Source organism: Rhinichthys klamathensis, unplaced genomic scaffold (genome assembly GCF_029890125.1).
Source record: "Rhinichthys klamathensis goyatoka isolate OS25496 unplaced genomic scaffold, OSU_Roscu_1.1 h1tg000011l_1, whole genome shotgun sequence".
Lineage (NCBI taxonomy): Eukaryota > Metazoa > Chordata > Actinopteri > Cypriniformes > Leuciscidae > Rhinichthys > Rhinichthys klamathensis.
In genome coordinates, this window is record NW_026606564.1 from 6,288,643 (window position 1) to 6,303,391 (window position 14,749).

The following is a 14,749-nucleotide window of genomic DNA, read 5'->3' on the forward strand; positions in this document are numbered from 1 at the left end:
ACATCAAGGCTAGATTATTGTAATGCTCTTATGGGTGGTTGCCCTGCACACTTAATAAACAAACTACAGCTGGTCCAAAAGGCAGCCGCTAGAGTTCTTACCAGAACCAGGAAGTATGACCATATTAGCCCGGTTCTGTCAACACTGCATTGGCTCCCTATTAAACATTGTATACATTTTTTAATATTGCTGATTACTTACAAAGCACTAAATGGTTTAGCTCCCCAGTACTTCAGCGAGCTCTTGACGCATTATAGTCCTTCACGTCTATTGCGATCTCAAAATTCTGGCCTGTTGAGAAGATTTGAGACTAGAATATCAACCTCAACTGCTGGCGGTAGATCATTTTCCTATTTAGCACATCAAGCGTAGCGTCACTCTGAATCTGACTCTGAATCAGACGTGATGTCACTGTATACATACAGTATATAAGCTCCTTCAGTATTATCAGCAGCAATAGCGTTTCTCAGGAGCTAATTACCCTCCTCCATCCCCAGCTCCTCCTCTCACCCAGTCAGGATATGGCATTCTGAGTGCCCTTGAATCAGAATAAATTCTCGAATTATGTTGTATTTTAAAATCTTGAATTAATGATATCTGCAATACATTCATGTTGGTTCTGTTCTGTTTACCCTAAGTGGGGTTATTGCTGCTCTTATCCATGCTAGGCTTCATGGATGCGCAGGGAGTTCTTGCCCAGAACAGAACCATACCGCCAATCCAAACTGTATGCTAATTGTCAATCGTATTTGATTGAACTAAACAAATTTGATTGAACCTGACAGAACTAAACTTTGGAACAGTCTTCCTAACATTGTCTGGGAAGCAGACACACTCTGTCAGTTTAAATTATGTTTTATTAACAAAGTTCGGGAGGAGCACGTTCAGATAATTAAGACGGGTGGAGAGCACTCAACAATCAATGATAAGAGGCGTATATACAACGCATTCTCATCCCAAAGCGTAATATATTGACTCTTTTGACAAAGCGTCTATATCCAACGCACATGGCACCCTTTAGCGTCAATATAACACGCTTCAGGTTTTGGGTAGGTTTAGGTCTGGGGTAGTGTTAGGGTTAGACCACTAGGAGGCGCCATATATCTGCGTCTCATATGACGCTAAAGGGTGCCATGTGCATGGATATAGACGCTTTGTCAAAAGAGTCAATATATTACGCTTTGGGATGAGAACGGGCTGGTATATATAGACTCAGCAGTCTCACCTCAATCCATTGACAGTTTGGCAGCGTCCCTCCACCACCCCTTCTCCACACTTCTAGTCCTAACTACTTACAAAGGGGTGAGTACTCTGGGTTCGGGCTGTACTCCGAGGTCGGAGCCCTCCCCCCGGACAGCACGCTAAATACACATTAAACTTTACCCCCTCTAATTGTATTTAAGTGTGAACTCGTGAAATCTAGATTAAAAACACATCTCTTCAACCTGGCATTCACATAGAACACTATACATTCCTATTATTCAAATCAGTTAAATGATTATTAGGCTGCATAGATTAGGGGTGCTTCTCAATTCTTATTTGTGCATCCTCGTTTCCTTTCCTCGCGTCTCAGCTCCACCCCCTGCAGGATGCGAGGGAAGGCTGCAAGGAAAGAAAATGAGGACGGAGGAATCGAATGAAAGTTTTTTTATACTTTGAAATACTTGACCACTCGAGCGTCACTTCACTACGTCATCAGCAGCGCTCAAAGGATCTGCCCAAAGTTGTTGAAGTTTGGTTATTTAAGAAATTAGTAATAAATAATAATGAAGCAAGATACCCTGTTGAAATATGTGAGATGTGTGGTTTATATAAACTGCAAAGGTCAAGTATAAATTAAAATTATTGTGACCGACGTGAAGGGGGAGGAGAATTAGGGTCAGCCGGAACTAGAGACACGTGCGTCACCTTTAGTCGATAAAACACTTCCGCAAAGCATGCAACTGTGCATCCTCGCTCATAGCTCCTCCGGAAGCCTCCTCACTCCTCGATCCTCGCCTCCTCGCAGTGCAATTAGAGAATTGAGATGTCCTTCAAGATGGCTGAGCTCGATCGGTTTCCGGGTCATAGGATGGAGGACGGAGGATCGAGGAGACGAGGAGGGATATTGAGAAGCACCCAGGGTCAGCCGGAACTAGAGACACTTCCTACAACACCTGATGTACTCGCTACATCATAAGAAGAATCTACGCTAATTTTAGTCTTTCTGTTTATTCTGAGGTTAACTTTAATTAGCCGGACCCGGGCCGTATCCAGATCAGATGGTGGACCTTCACCTAACCCTAACCTCAACAAACTCGTCTCCATACCGGTGGGGTGACTCCGACCTCCAACCAGAGGGAACTGGATAAATATTGTGAATGTTCCGATCCAATCTGACTTCTGACCTGTAATGTTGCCTGAATCATAATCATACACTGTTCGCTCGTTGGCCAGAGGAGAACTGGCCCCCGACTGAGCCTGGGTTCTCCCGAGGTTTTTTTCTCCATTCTGTCTCCTGATGGAGGTTTGGTTCCTTGCCACTGTCGCCTTTCTTCGCCTTTGATGAATCTGTGTTTTTGAATGAATTGGGTGAGTCAATGATTCACTGCCCCATCATAAACTGTGTTCGAAATCGCCCCCTATACCCTCATTCACTATTCCCTACATTACTCCATTAATATAGTCCACTTGAAGGAGTGAATGAAAACGAGTGAATGAGTGAATTCGGACATTGAATGCGCCGCTTTTGTATAGTTTGTGCTTGTTGATTAATAATAATTTGAAACTTAGCAACCTGGCAGCTCCAGTAGAAATGAAAAGATTTATCTTGAACTCTGTCATTGAAACTAGCATGTAAACCTTAATTAAACAATTTAATAATCAATTAAAAAGGAATTTATACCTGTATGATATTAAGCTGGACCACTGTTTTGGAAATTGAATGGGTAGATGATTCAGCTGCGGGTGCAATATAAAATATACAGTATGTCTATGGTTTAGCTTGCATCGGTTGTACACTCGTTATTGCGGTGCATTGTGGGATTGAATGAGTGCACTCTGCCACAAGTGACAGAAACCCTTTAAATCCCAAAAGAACATTAAACACTAACAGATCTCTCAAGATCTAAGCAGAGGGTTAAACAACAAAAACAGCATTACTAGCTTCACCTGTTACTAAAAGTTTGACTTTATTTCTGCCATACGCCTACAGAAGTTCTTATTGATAATCAAAACAGGTTTAGATGTTGATGATTTATTGAAAATAATAAAATTACACAGTCACCATGATGGTGATCAGTGTTTGCTTTAGTAGGGATCTTGACTCTTGATTTTTTTTTACTTCTGTTTTTTTTTTCTGTCACACACAGACATCAAGAATCAGCATATGAATCTCAACATCGGTGAGATGTTTCATGCTGCAATGCATTCTGTGAGCTACCATTGTATAAAAATCATCCATGGTTCCCAGCATGCATAGCAGCATGAAGCATGTCACCATTGTTGAGATTCATACGCTGATTCTTGATGTTTGTGTGTGACTGAATATGGCAGTAGTTCAAAATGTTTTGTGCACAATGTGTTTTTAAAAAGTATCTGATTACCACAACATTTGATCTCTTGTTATAGTTTCATAGTCTTTATAATGCATATTAAATGCATTTAATGGTCTAATACACTTGTATAATACACTTTAGGATGAGATCTGTGATCCAGGATATTCAATAGTGACATATTTCTTGATGACATCATCAAGAAATACAAAATATATGCAGCATTTTTCTTGGCTTTTTTAGCCATAATGCTGGTCTTAAAACACAATTACAGCAGCCAGAAAAAACTTATGATAAACAGTCAAAAGTCAAGATCCCTTCCCAACTAAAGCAAACACTAATCACCATCATGGTGACTGTACAATTATATTATTTTCACTAAATCATGAACATCTAAACCTGTGTTGATTCAAATAGGAACTTCTGTAGATGTCAGACAGAAATAAAGTCAAACTGTTAGTAACAAGTGAAGCTGGTAATGCTGTTTTTTAACCCTTGAGAGATCTGTTAGTGTTTAATGTTCTGTTGGGATTTAAAGGGTTTCTGTATCGTCTGTTTTGAGGGTCAACATTGTGCTGAAGAGAAATAAGTAATTAGAGAAGTAAAGTAAGAAGAGTCTGTGCTTCAGTCCAGTAGAAGACCAAGAAACATTGATAATATGTTGCTTTATCTACATATTGGGTGGGTATCAAAGGTCCTGCCTTAGAATGGTTTAGGTCTTATTTATCAAATAGGAAGTTTAGTGTTAACATTGGGGAATATATGTCAAAGACTGCTTTTCTGTCTTGTGGTGTCCCGCAGGGTTCCATTTTAGCTCCAATTCTTTTTTCGCTATACATGCTTCCATTAGGGTCTATTTTCAGGAAACATGGGTTGTCGTTCCACTGCTATGCGGACGACACTCAAGTTTATTTGTCCCTAAAACCAAATTGCGATGGACTGGAAAAAATCAGGGCCTGTATATCTGATGTGAAAGCTTGGTTATCTCTAAATTTCCTTAATTTTAATGAAAATAAAACCGAAATTATAGTGTTTGGCTCATCATATTCACTTAGTCTGATAACCCAAGGTAATCTAACACTGCCTGTAAAGACTTGGGTAAAGAACTTGGGTGTTATTTTTGATGATGGTCTGAAATTTGACAAGCAGATAAGCTCAGTGGTCAAATCCTGCTTTTTCCAGCTCCGTCTTTTAGCCAGAGTAAAACCTATTTTATCTTTTAATAATCTTGAAAGACTAATTCATGCATTTCTGACATCGAGGCTTGACTATTGTAACTCACTGTATTGTGGGATCAGCCAATCAGCTTTATCCCGGTTACAGATGGTACAAAATGCGACGGCAAGACTTCTAACAGGTACTAGAAAACGGGACCATATTACTCCAGTGCTACATCATTTGCACCGGTTGCCTGTACGATATCGTGTAGATTTTAAAATTCTTTTGTTGGTTTTTAAATCCTTAAATGGTCTGGTCTACTTATCTTTCGGACCTACTGGTAGAGCATTGTCCAGTTATGTCTCTCCGGTCGTCAAATCAGAGATTTTATGTATACCGAAATCAAAGTTGCAGAGTTTTCAGCTGCGGCTCCAAGACTGTGGAATGCGTTACCTTTTAGTATTAGATTTGCTCCATCCTTGTCTGTTTTTAAGTCTAGGCTAAAAACCTATCTGTTTGATTCAGCATATGGCTAAGGATGAAATGTATTGTATTTATATTTGTCTTTTGTATTGATGTAAAGCACACTGGTCAACTGGTGTTGTGTTTAGTAGTGCTATATAAATAAAATTGACATCTACATTTATCTGACGCTTTTATCCAAAGCGACTTACAATTGCTATATATGTCAGAGGCCGCACACCTCTGGAGCAACTAGGGGTTAAGTGTCTTGCTCAGGGACACATTGGTGTCTCGCAGTGGATTCGAAGCCGGGTGTCTTACACCAAAGGCATGTGTCTTATCCACTGCACCATCACCACCCCTTCCTGTATTGCAGTGCATTTTTAAGAAGAAAAAAGTCAGTATAATAAGCACAAAAAGGTTCCAGCTGATAGACCCATAAAATCATATTTATCATGTTATATTAATAGTCTATCAGTATTAAAATGACATGAATGAAACGCTACATGTATAACATGAAAAATTATGGTGTGGAAAAACCACTGCTTTAAAATATGTTTTACTTTAGTAAAAAAAAGGTTTTATTATTATTATTTTTTTAAATTTACAAAATATGTATTCAAAATATAGCAGTACATTTATAAAACTAGAGCTCATTCTAATGTGGTTTATTTAAAAATCTCTAAAGATGCACTCATCTATCTTCTTTTAAATGTTGTCTATTTAGTACAGTTACAGTTATGTAATACAGTTACTATTTAATGATCTAAATGAATTAGATTAATTTCAGTTCCAAAGCAGTTAAACACGTTTATGATATTACATATGATGCTAGTTATATATAGCAAACTCCAAAAACATGGTACATTTGTTCACTGCCCTTGAATATGCATTGCAGATGTATTAAAAATGTATTATTTTTTAAATTCAGTTGCATTTTTTCTCAGCAAACTCAAACAAATTTAGAACTGCTGTAAAGGATGTTGAAGCGTGAACTTCAAAGAACATTTCACAAAAGATTTGAAACTTTTCTGTGCATAACTTTTGGTCAGAGTTTGCACCTCTTCCTTTGTTTGGGCCTTCATCAACTGCATTTGTAATCACATACTAGAAGAACTGGGTCATTCAGGTACTTTTGAATGCTAATGTGCTAATGAAATCACACTACTCTGTTGGCATATTTGAATATGATCTGAGGCTAATTCTTGGCTCAGAGCAAAAAGGCACAGCAGACTTTAAAGAAAGTTTAACTAGTATGTTAGTTTACATTATATTTACCCCCGGTTTCACAGACAAGGCTTGTCCTAGACTAAAATGCATGTTTGAGCTGTTTTAACTGAAAGGAACTTGCACAGTCATGTATTAAAATATGTCAGTGGCATTGTTTTGTCTCAAGATGCACACCAGTAATGTTTTTTTCTAAGGCACGTTTATAAAAGCTACTAAATGTCCTTATTAAACTAAGGCCTAATTCTGGTTTAATCTAAACCCTGTCTAATTCCTGTAAAACCAGAAATTAATATATGTTTAAATGTAATAAATTGCAACAAAAAATCTGCAATTAAAATCTGTAATTAGAAAATATATTTAAAATCATGGCATACAAGTTTTAATAGAAATTACATTAAAGCATATTTTAGTTTAATATATAAAACCTTGTCAGTACATTTAACCATTTTCCAAAAACAATATAATGTCATTATGAAATTATATATAAAATGTGCTTAGTGGAATTGTATTGGTTACCAGTTCATCAAAGAATTGATTAGTTTATAAAACACTGCACAATCTGGCACCTCTATACATTTAAGACTGTCTGTCGAGATATGCCCCGAAAGATCCTCACATTATACAGTAAATTATAAACAACCTGGTGGTACTGCTTTTAACTACGCTCCAAAAACGTGGAATTGTCTTCCAGATAAAGTAAAAGAGGCTACTAGCATTCATATTTTTAAAAAGCGGGTTAAGACATATGTTTTTAAAGTTGCTTATCAATATAAAAATATGGTGTTGTAATATAACAAAGCTGTGTGTAAGTCAGTTTTATGTTCTATTTTACCTTCCAATTGTTTCTCGTTGTTTAATTTATTTTATTTTATATTGATATTGAGGTCAAACTATTGCCAATTTACTTTATTTTACATGCTGAACCTTTATAGTTGTTTTCAAATATTTTTATATTTACATTGTGTGATTGTATTATTTTATTTTATGCCTGTCAGGCACTTTGAGTTGCATTGAAAAGTGCTATACAAATAAATATGTATTATTATTATTATTATTAAGCCCAACTAGCTAATTGCATTTCATAGTAACCAGTCATTATCAAACACTCTTTTTATATTCAATATGTCTTAAATGATATTGCCAAAATTAAAACGGTTGTTATTTGCATATAGTTATTATCAATCACATCTGTTGTCTCACTGCGTACTGTTAGCCACTAGATGTCCACATTGTTCATCTGAACTCTCTGTTAGTCTCTCTTTCCTGTCATAGCAGGATATTTCCCAGCTGTTTCCCCAGTACTTCTCCTGTTTTTCAGTGGCACACTCCTCAGATATTTAGTCCATATTGTCATGAAAGCATGCAGCTGCACATCCATGATTCAAATTTCCTGTTTCTTCACATCCCAAAGCTGCTCTATCGAATTGAGATCTGGAGACTGTGGAGGTCATTTGAGTTTAGTGAACTCATCCTGTTCAAGAACCCAGTTTGAGATTATTTCAGCTTTGTGACATGCATGTTATCCTGCTGGATGTAGCGGTCAAACGATGGGAACACTGTGGTCATAATGGACATGATCAGCAACAATACTCAGGTCGGCTGTGGTGTTTAAACGATGCTCAATTGGTACTAAAGTGTGCCAAGAACATATCCTCCACATCCTTACACCAGCAGCCTGAACCACTGAAACAAGGCAGGACAGATCCATGCTTTCATGTTGTTTACGCCAAATTCTCACTCTACCATCTGAATGAAGAAATCGAGACTCATCAGACCTAGTTTTGATGAGCCTGTGTGAATTGTAGCCTCATGTTCATGTTCTCAGCTGACAAGAGTGACACCAGTGTGTTTCTTCCAACCCGACCTCACGACCAATTCGTCCGAATTTGACGAGTGATTAAAAGATGGCTAATTCGTAACAATTCGTACGACCTCACTCGTACGAATTAGTACGATTTTTGCTAAAACGTACATATTTGACGAGTTGCCCAATTCGTATGAATTCGTACGAATGACCTACCCCTGACCCCGCCCCTAAACCTACCCATCACGTGGGTTTAGACAAATCGTACAAATTCGTACGAATGAGGTCGTACGAATTCGTACGAATTAGCCATCTTTTAATCACTCGTCAAATTCGGACGAATTGGTCGTGAGATAGCGTTGGTTTCTTCTGGTGCTGTTGCCCGTCTGCTTCAAGCTTCGACGAGTTGTGCGTTCAGAGATGCTCTTCTGCAGACCTCAGTTGTAACAAATGGTTATTTGAGTTACTGTTACCTTTCTATCAGCTCAAACTGGCCATTCACCTCTGACCTCTGGCATCATCAAGGCATTTTCACCCACAGAACTGCCTCTCACTAGATATTTTCTCCTTTTCATTCTCTGTAAACCCTACTGATGGTTGTGTGTGAAAATCCCAGTGGATCAGCAGTTTCTGAAATACTCAGACCAGCCCGTCTGGCACCAACTACCATGCCATGTTCAAAGTTACTTAAATCACATTTCTTCCCCATTCTGATGCTCAGTTTGAACTTCAGCAGATCATATTGATCATGTCTACATGCCTAAATGCATTGAGTTGCTGCTATGTGATTGATGTATAAGATAAATTACATTAGAAAGCAGACACCTTTATTCTGTGCTTGTGCCGCGGAATTGCTATTGGAATGATTAACCTTCACACAATAATTCAAGTCAAGTCACATTTATTTATATAGCCATTTTTACAATAATGCAACAAAGTTTGTTTCCAGAAGAAAATAGCGTCACAGTCCAGCTTAAGCTGGACTGTGACGCTATTTTCTTAGTGTCTAAGAAAGCGTCTCGAGTTTCTCGAGAACGTATCTGACAACAGTTTTCTCCAGAGCAGCTATATATATAAATGAACTAAACTAATAACTTTTTTAAAACAAAAATGAAACATCACTGAACTTACTTAAGTAAGTTCAGTGATGTTTCATTTTTGTTTTAAAAAAGTTATTAGTTTAGTTCATTTATATATATAGCTGCTCTGGAGAAAACCGTGATGTCATCGTCCAGCTCAGTTCAGTTCTCATATAATGGTGTCAATGCAGGCAGATCAATAATATTGTTAAATATTAAATTAAATGTCCCCAACTAAGCAAGCCAAAAGCCAAAGGCGACGGTGGCAAGGAACCAAACCTCCATCAGGAGACAGAATGGAGAAAAAAACCTTGGGAGAACCCAGGCTCAGTCGGGGGCCAGTTCTCCTCTGGCCAACGAACGGACAGTGTATGATTATGATTCAGGCATGATTACAGGTCAGAAGTCAGATTGGATCAGAACATTCAGAATATTTTTCCAGTTCCATCTGGTTGAAGATCGGAGTCATCCCACCGGTATGGAGACGGGTTTGTTGAGGATCAGTGCCGATGGCTGCCGTGTCGATGAGGGCTTCACAGGGGAGAGTCTAATTGACACAATCTCTGCTGACACTTCAGGGATGCGTTGTGGTCGTGTATAGGCGCAGGTCCATCATCTGATCTGGATACGGCACGGATACGGCTGACTACAGTAAAACTCAGAATAAACAGAGAGACTAATATTAGCGTAGATTCCACTCTTCTTATGAGGTAACGAGTACATCGGGTGTTATAGGAAATGTTCCCCATTTCGGCTGACCTAGTTTATGCACATTGTTAGTTTTTTTACAGTAAAATACTGGCAACAATGTTGCTAGTAATTTACTGTTAATTGTACAGTTCTTTACTGTAATCTACAGTATGTTACTGTAAAAATCCACTAAATTAAAACTCGAGTTAACTAATTTCACTTGCAGAAACCGACTGCCTTAAATTGACCAACTGTCATTTAAATGTATTAACTAAAATTTATAATGCATTAATAATGTGAGCAAAGTTAACTTTTAACTGTGAACAGTTAACTGTGAACTTATTTCATTTGAGACCTAAAAAACTATTGTACATAAAGAGATTTTCACTGGACCAGCAAATACACAGACCTGTTAAATAAAGCAACACGCAGCTATATTGATTATGATGACAAAATCATCATATAGCCTGCTCATTCACTAATCTCATTCAGAGTTTAATCCTGTATCAAAAGGGTTACATTGTGAAACTACAGGAATGAGTTACAATGACTATTTTTTTGAGCTACACTGTCTTGTGTAAACACATAGATATAAAAAATGAGCACATGAATCGCAACAATGGTGGCAATAATTTTTGTATTTATTTATTCATTCATGCAGCAGTGCATGCTGGGAGTTTTATTCTATCCTGGAACCCAGCATGAATTGCGACATGACACTTTTGATTGTCATCATTTTTGAGATTCATATGCTGATTGTTGATGTCTGAGTCAAGGAGGAGTTGAAAATGTTTTAATGCACTATATGATTTCAATATCCTTCAGAATAACTGATTACAGTAATATTGCAGTATTTCATGTTGTAGATTCACTGATATATGATATACCCAAACATTCAAAGCTTATTTAAACTGACAGAGTGTGTCTGCTTCCCGGACATTGTTAGGAAGACTGTTCCAGAGTTTAGGTGCTAAATAGGAAAAGGATCTACCGCCAGCAATCTCTGGCAGTAGAATAATTCTCTGCTTTCCATTCATAATAAACCTTTTAGGACCCTGCCAAGTATCTACAATGGAGAACAAATATTTGCAGCTCTTTCATTTTTTCTGAGTTCACCACGAGAGAGAATGTGAATTCTATCATTTCTATCTATCTATCAATTGTATCAGCGTTCTCACAGGTTCACGTTTTTAAAGTTTGCGTAGAAAGAACTTAAGAGTTTTCTGTTGGAACGGTGTCGTGTTAGCGGCCCCTAAGTTAATAACTAATGATCATTGCGACGGAAGTGAATCAATCAAAACTAACTTTAACTGGAAATAACTTTATTCTAGAGCTGCCATAAAGCCAAAACAATCTGTTACTTTAATTTCCTATTATCACTGTAAAGCCGCTTTGGAACAATCTACATTGTTAAAAGCGCTATATAAACTGACGTGACTTGACTTTCCTAATGTCCTACCTCATGATTTATCAATGCCTTTATTTTAGTTCACAACCCTGACGTGGTTTCTATCAAGTTTTTTTTCCGCTTCTGTAACTCATTTGTTCCTCATTAATGAAGGAACTGTATTCTAAAGTGTTACCAAAATGAACTTCTCATAATTTATTAATTTTGCAATATTAACATTACTTTCCTGTTCATTACTGTAAAGCTACTTGGAAACAATCTGTATTGTATTGTATATTGTAATGTATATTGTACATGCTATATAAAAGTGACTTGACTTGACTTAATCTTACTTTACAGTTTTTTTCAATTGCTTACACACTAAAATGAAAACTTTCCCACTATTAGCAAAACCTTACACTCAAGGAGCAAAACACCAGCCTAGATTTGCACAATTGTAAGCACGTTGTCAGCTTCACCCTTTTTGCAAAACATTACACACAGTAATTTGTAAAACTCTACACACATTTTCACACCTTAGACACAGTTAAGGATTGTGAGGTTACTTCCTTGTCATTACAAAGCCCCGGTTTGCCATTGACCACACTAATGAATGAATTGGATATGCACATCCACCAGGTGTGGAAGCACACATGTGCTAATTTGAAAACGCAGCACTCAGGTGTGCTATAAAAGGCAGCAGGTTCACCTGTCTTCAACAAAAATGGAAGGAGCTAGAAGAAGAAGAAGAGTGAGAATAAGAGGGGGAGCTCAAAGAGGAGATGAAGGAGGTAGAGGAAGAGGTGAAGGAGGTAGAGGAGAAGGAGGTAGAGGAAGAGGAGAAGGAGGTAGAGGAAGAGGTGAAGGAGGTAGAGGAGGAGGCCCATGTAGAGGAAGAGGAGAAGAAGGAAATAGAGGAAGAGCAGAAGAAGGAGATAGAGGAAGAGGCCTAGGTAGAGGAAGAGGTAGAGAAGGACTTGAAGAGTTGGTAGAACCTGAACAAAGAAGACGAGGACCAAATTTGACTCAAGAAATCCGTGCAACACTTATTGACCATGTTATCAACAATGGACTGACACTGATGGAAGCTGGACAAAGAGATCAACCAAATCTCTGGTTGATACTGTAACTGAATAGTTACAGTATTCTTGTTGCTTTTACAGTAGTTTTTCTTCAGAGTCAAACTGTATGTACTTCATGCAGTAATTTTGATTTGTCTACAGATTTTATTTTTTTTCATTGATTTCTTTGTTGGTTGATTACTGTAACTGATTATGGTAAGAAATACTGTAAATAAATACTTGAAATATGAGTCTGCAGAAATCAGGCAAGTTTATAGTAGGCCTATTTGTGTACATTCTCCCTATATCTCAAACTAATCATGAAGAATGTTGTGGGTTTGTCACTATTCTTTTTTTTCATCTAAATTATCCCTTACATAACAATGTCTGGCCAAAAATCTAGCACATGCAATTTCCTAAAAATAGTTTTTTTACAAATGTGTTTTTTATTTATCACTGCCGTGTGAAACGGGCTGCAATAGTGTCTGATCATTGAGGACTGTGTTGGTTAAATGAAAACTAATAGCATTTTCACAAATATGTGTATATCTTTTGACTGAAGTGTGTATGTTTTGACAGAAGTGTGTCATTTTGCAAACAATCTAGGAATTATGCAAATTGAGTGTGGTGTTTGGATAATTGTGATTATATTTTGAAAAAAAGAACCCGGTTTTCAAAATTGCGTGTAAACAATTGAAAAAAACTGTAAATCATAACATTTTCCTTACCTTAAAAGATACCATACAAAGTAATCAGAGAAGATCAGCTTGTGAGCATGACACACAAGTTAACCCGGGCACATTGTCTTGATCATGCACACCATTTTACAACAAATAAACTGATTTGAATATCAAGTTCCTTTTGTTGAGTATAGGTGCACTGTTAACCCTTGCTGTAAAAAAAGGCCAAATTCTGACAATATCATACCATTTTTTCATTAAAACAGTAATATACCGTAGAAAACAGAACTAGCCTACAGGAATATACTGTGAATTAACAGCTCTCAAAGTCGACACTCAGAGGCTGTTTTCACAATCACACCCTATACCCTCATTCACTATTACCTACATTAGTTCTCTAATATGGTCCACTTGAATGAAAAGAAGTGAGTGAATTGAGACACTGATGAACACCTGATAAGCAGAATCACTGAAGGACAGAGAAACAAGAACTGAAAAAAAGAGAGAAACACGAAAACTACAACTGACTTCCAGCAACACTGAGTGAGAATTAACAGAGATTTAGTTAATAATAAAGTTTGTTGTCACCATAATGGAGATCAGTATTTGCTTTAGTTTGTCTCTTGTCCCTGGACTTCTTACCAATCATCTCTCTCTGACTGCTGTAACAGTTAATTTAATAAGCACATTTTTTGTGGCAAGAAAAAGTCAAGAGGAAGTTGATCTGGTGTTTTTGGTTTTTGTGATGATATCTCAATCATCCTGGACATGTCTGATTTTCAGATCTTTCCTGTATATATTCTTTGAATTTATGATAATTTCATATTTAGCATATATCTGTAAATCTACAACATGAAATCAATATTTCTGTAATAAGGTCTTCTGAAGAATATTGTAATCATATAGTGCATTAAAACATTTTTAACTCCTACTTGACTTAGACACACACAGACATCAAAAATCATCATATGAATCTCAACAATGGTGACAATCAAAAGTTTCATGTCGCAATGCATGCTGGGTTCCAGGATAGTATAACACTCCCAGCATGCACTGCTGCATGAATAATACAATAAAAATATTGCCACCATTGTTGAGATTTGTGTGCTAAATTGTGATCTCTCTGTGTTTCTACAAGATACTGTAGCTCTGTTTTTTTTTTGGTTTATGCATGAAGTGTTGAAAAAAATGAGTTATTGTAATTTATTGCTGTGGTTTCACGGTGGTGGTATTGTAACACTTTTGGTTGAGGATTAAGCTCTGAAGAAAAATAATTCGTTAGTGAATGAACAGGCAATATGATGATTTTGTCATCATAATCATTATAAGCGCAATCATTTATAAACTGTGTGTGTGCACAAGTGTGACTTGCAAAAACGCAGCAAAAGAAAAAATCATGTTATAGCATCAGCATACCAACTAAAGCAAACACTGATTCTATAATGGTAACTTCAAAGCAAACATTTTCAATTAAACATCTCAATAACAACTTCTGTAGATGTATGACAGAAATAAAGCCATACTGGTTAATAATAAGTGTAATAATGTGTAATGGCTGGAAGTCAGTTGTAGGTCTTGTGTTTCTCAATTTTCTGTTCGTGTTGTTCCTCTTTCCTTCTGTGATTCTGCTTGTTAATAGCAGGTGTTCATCACTAATGCTCAACA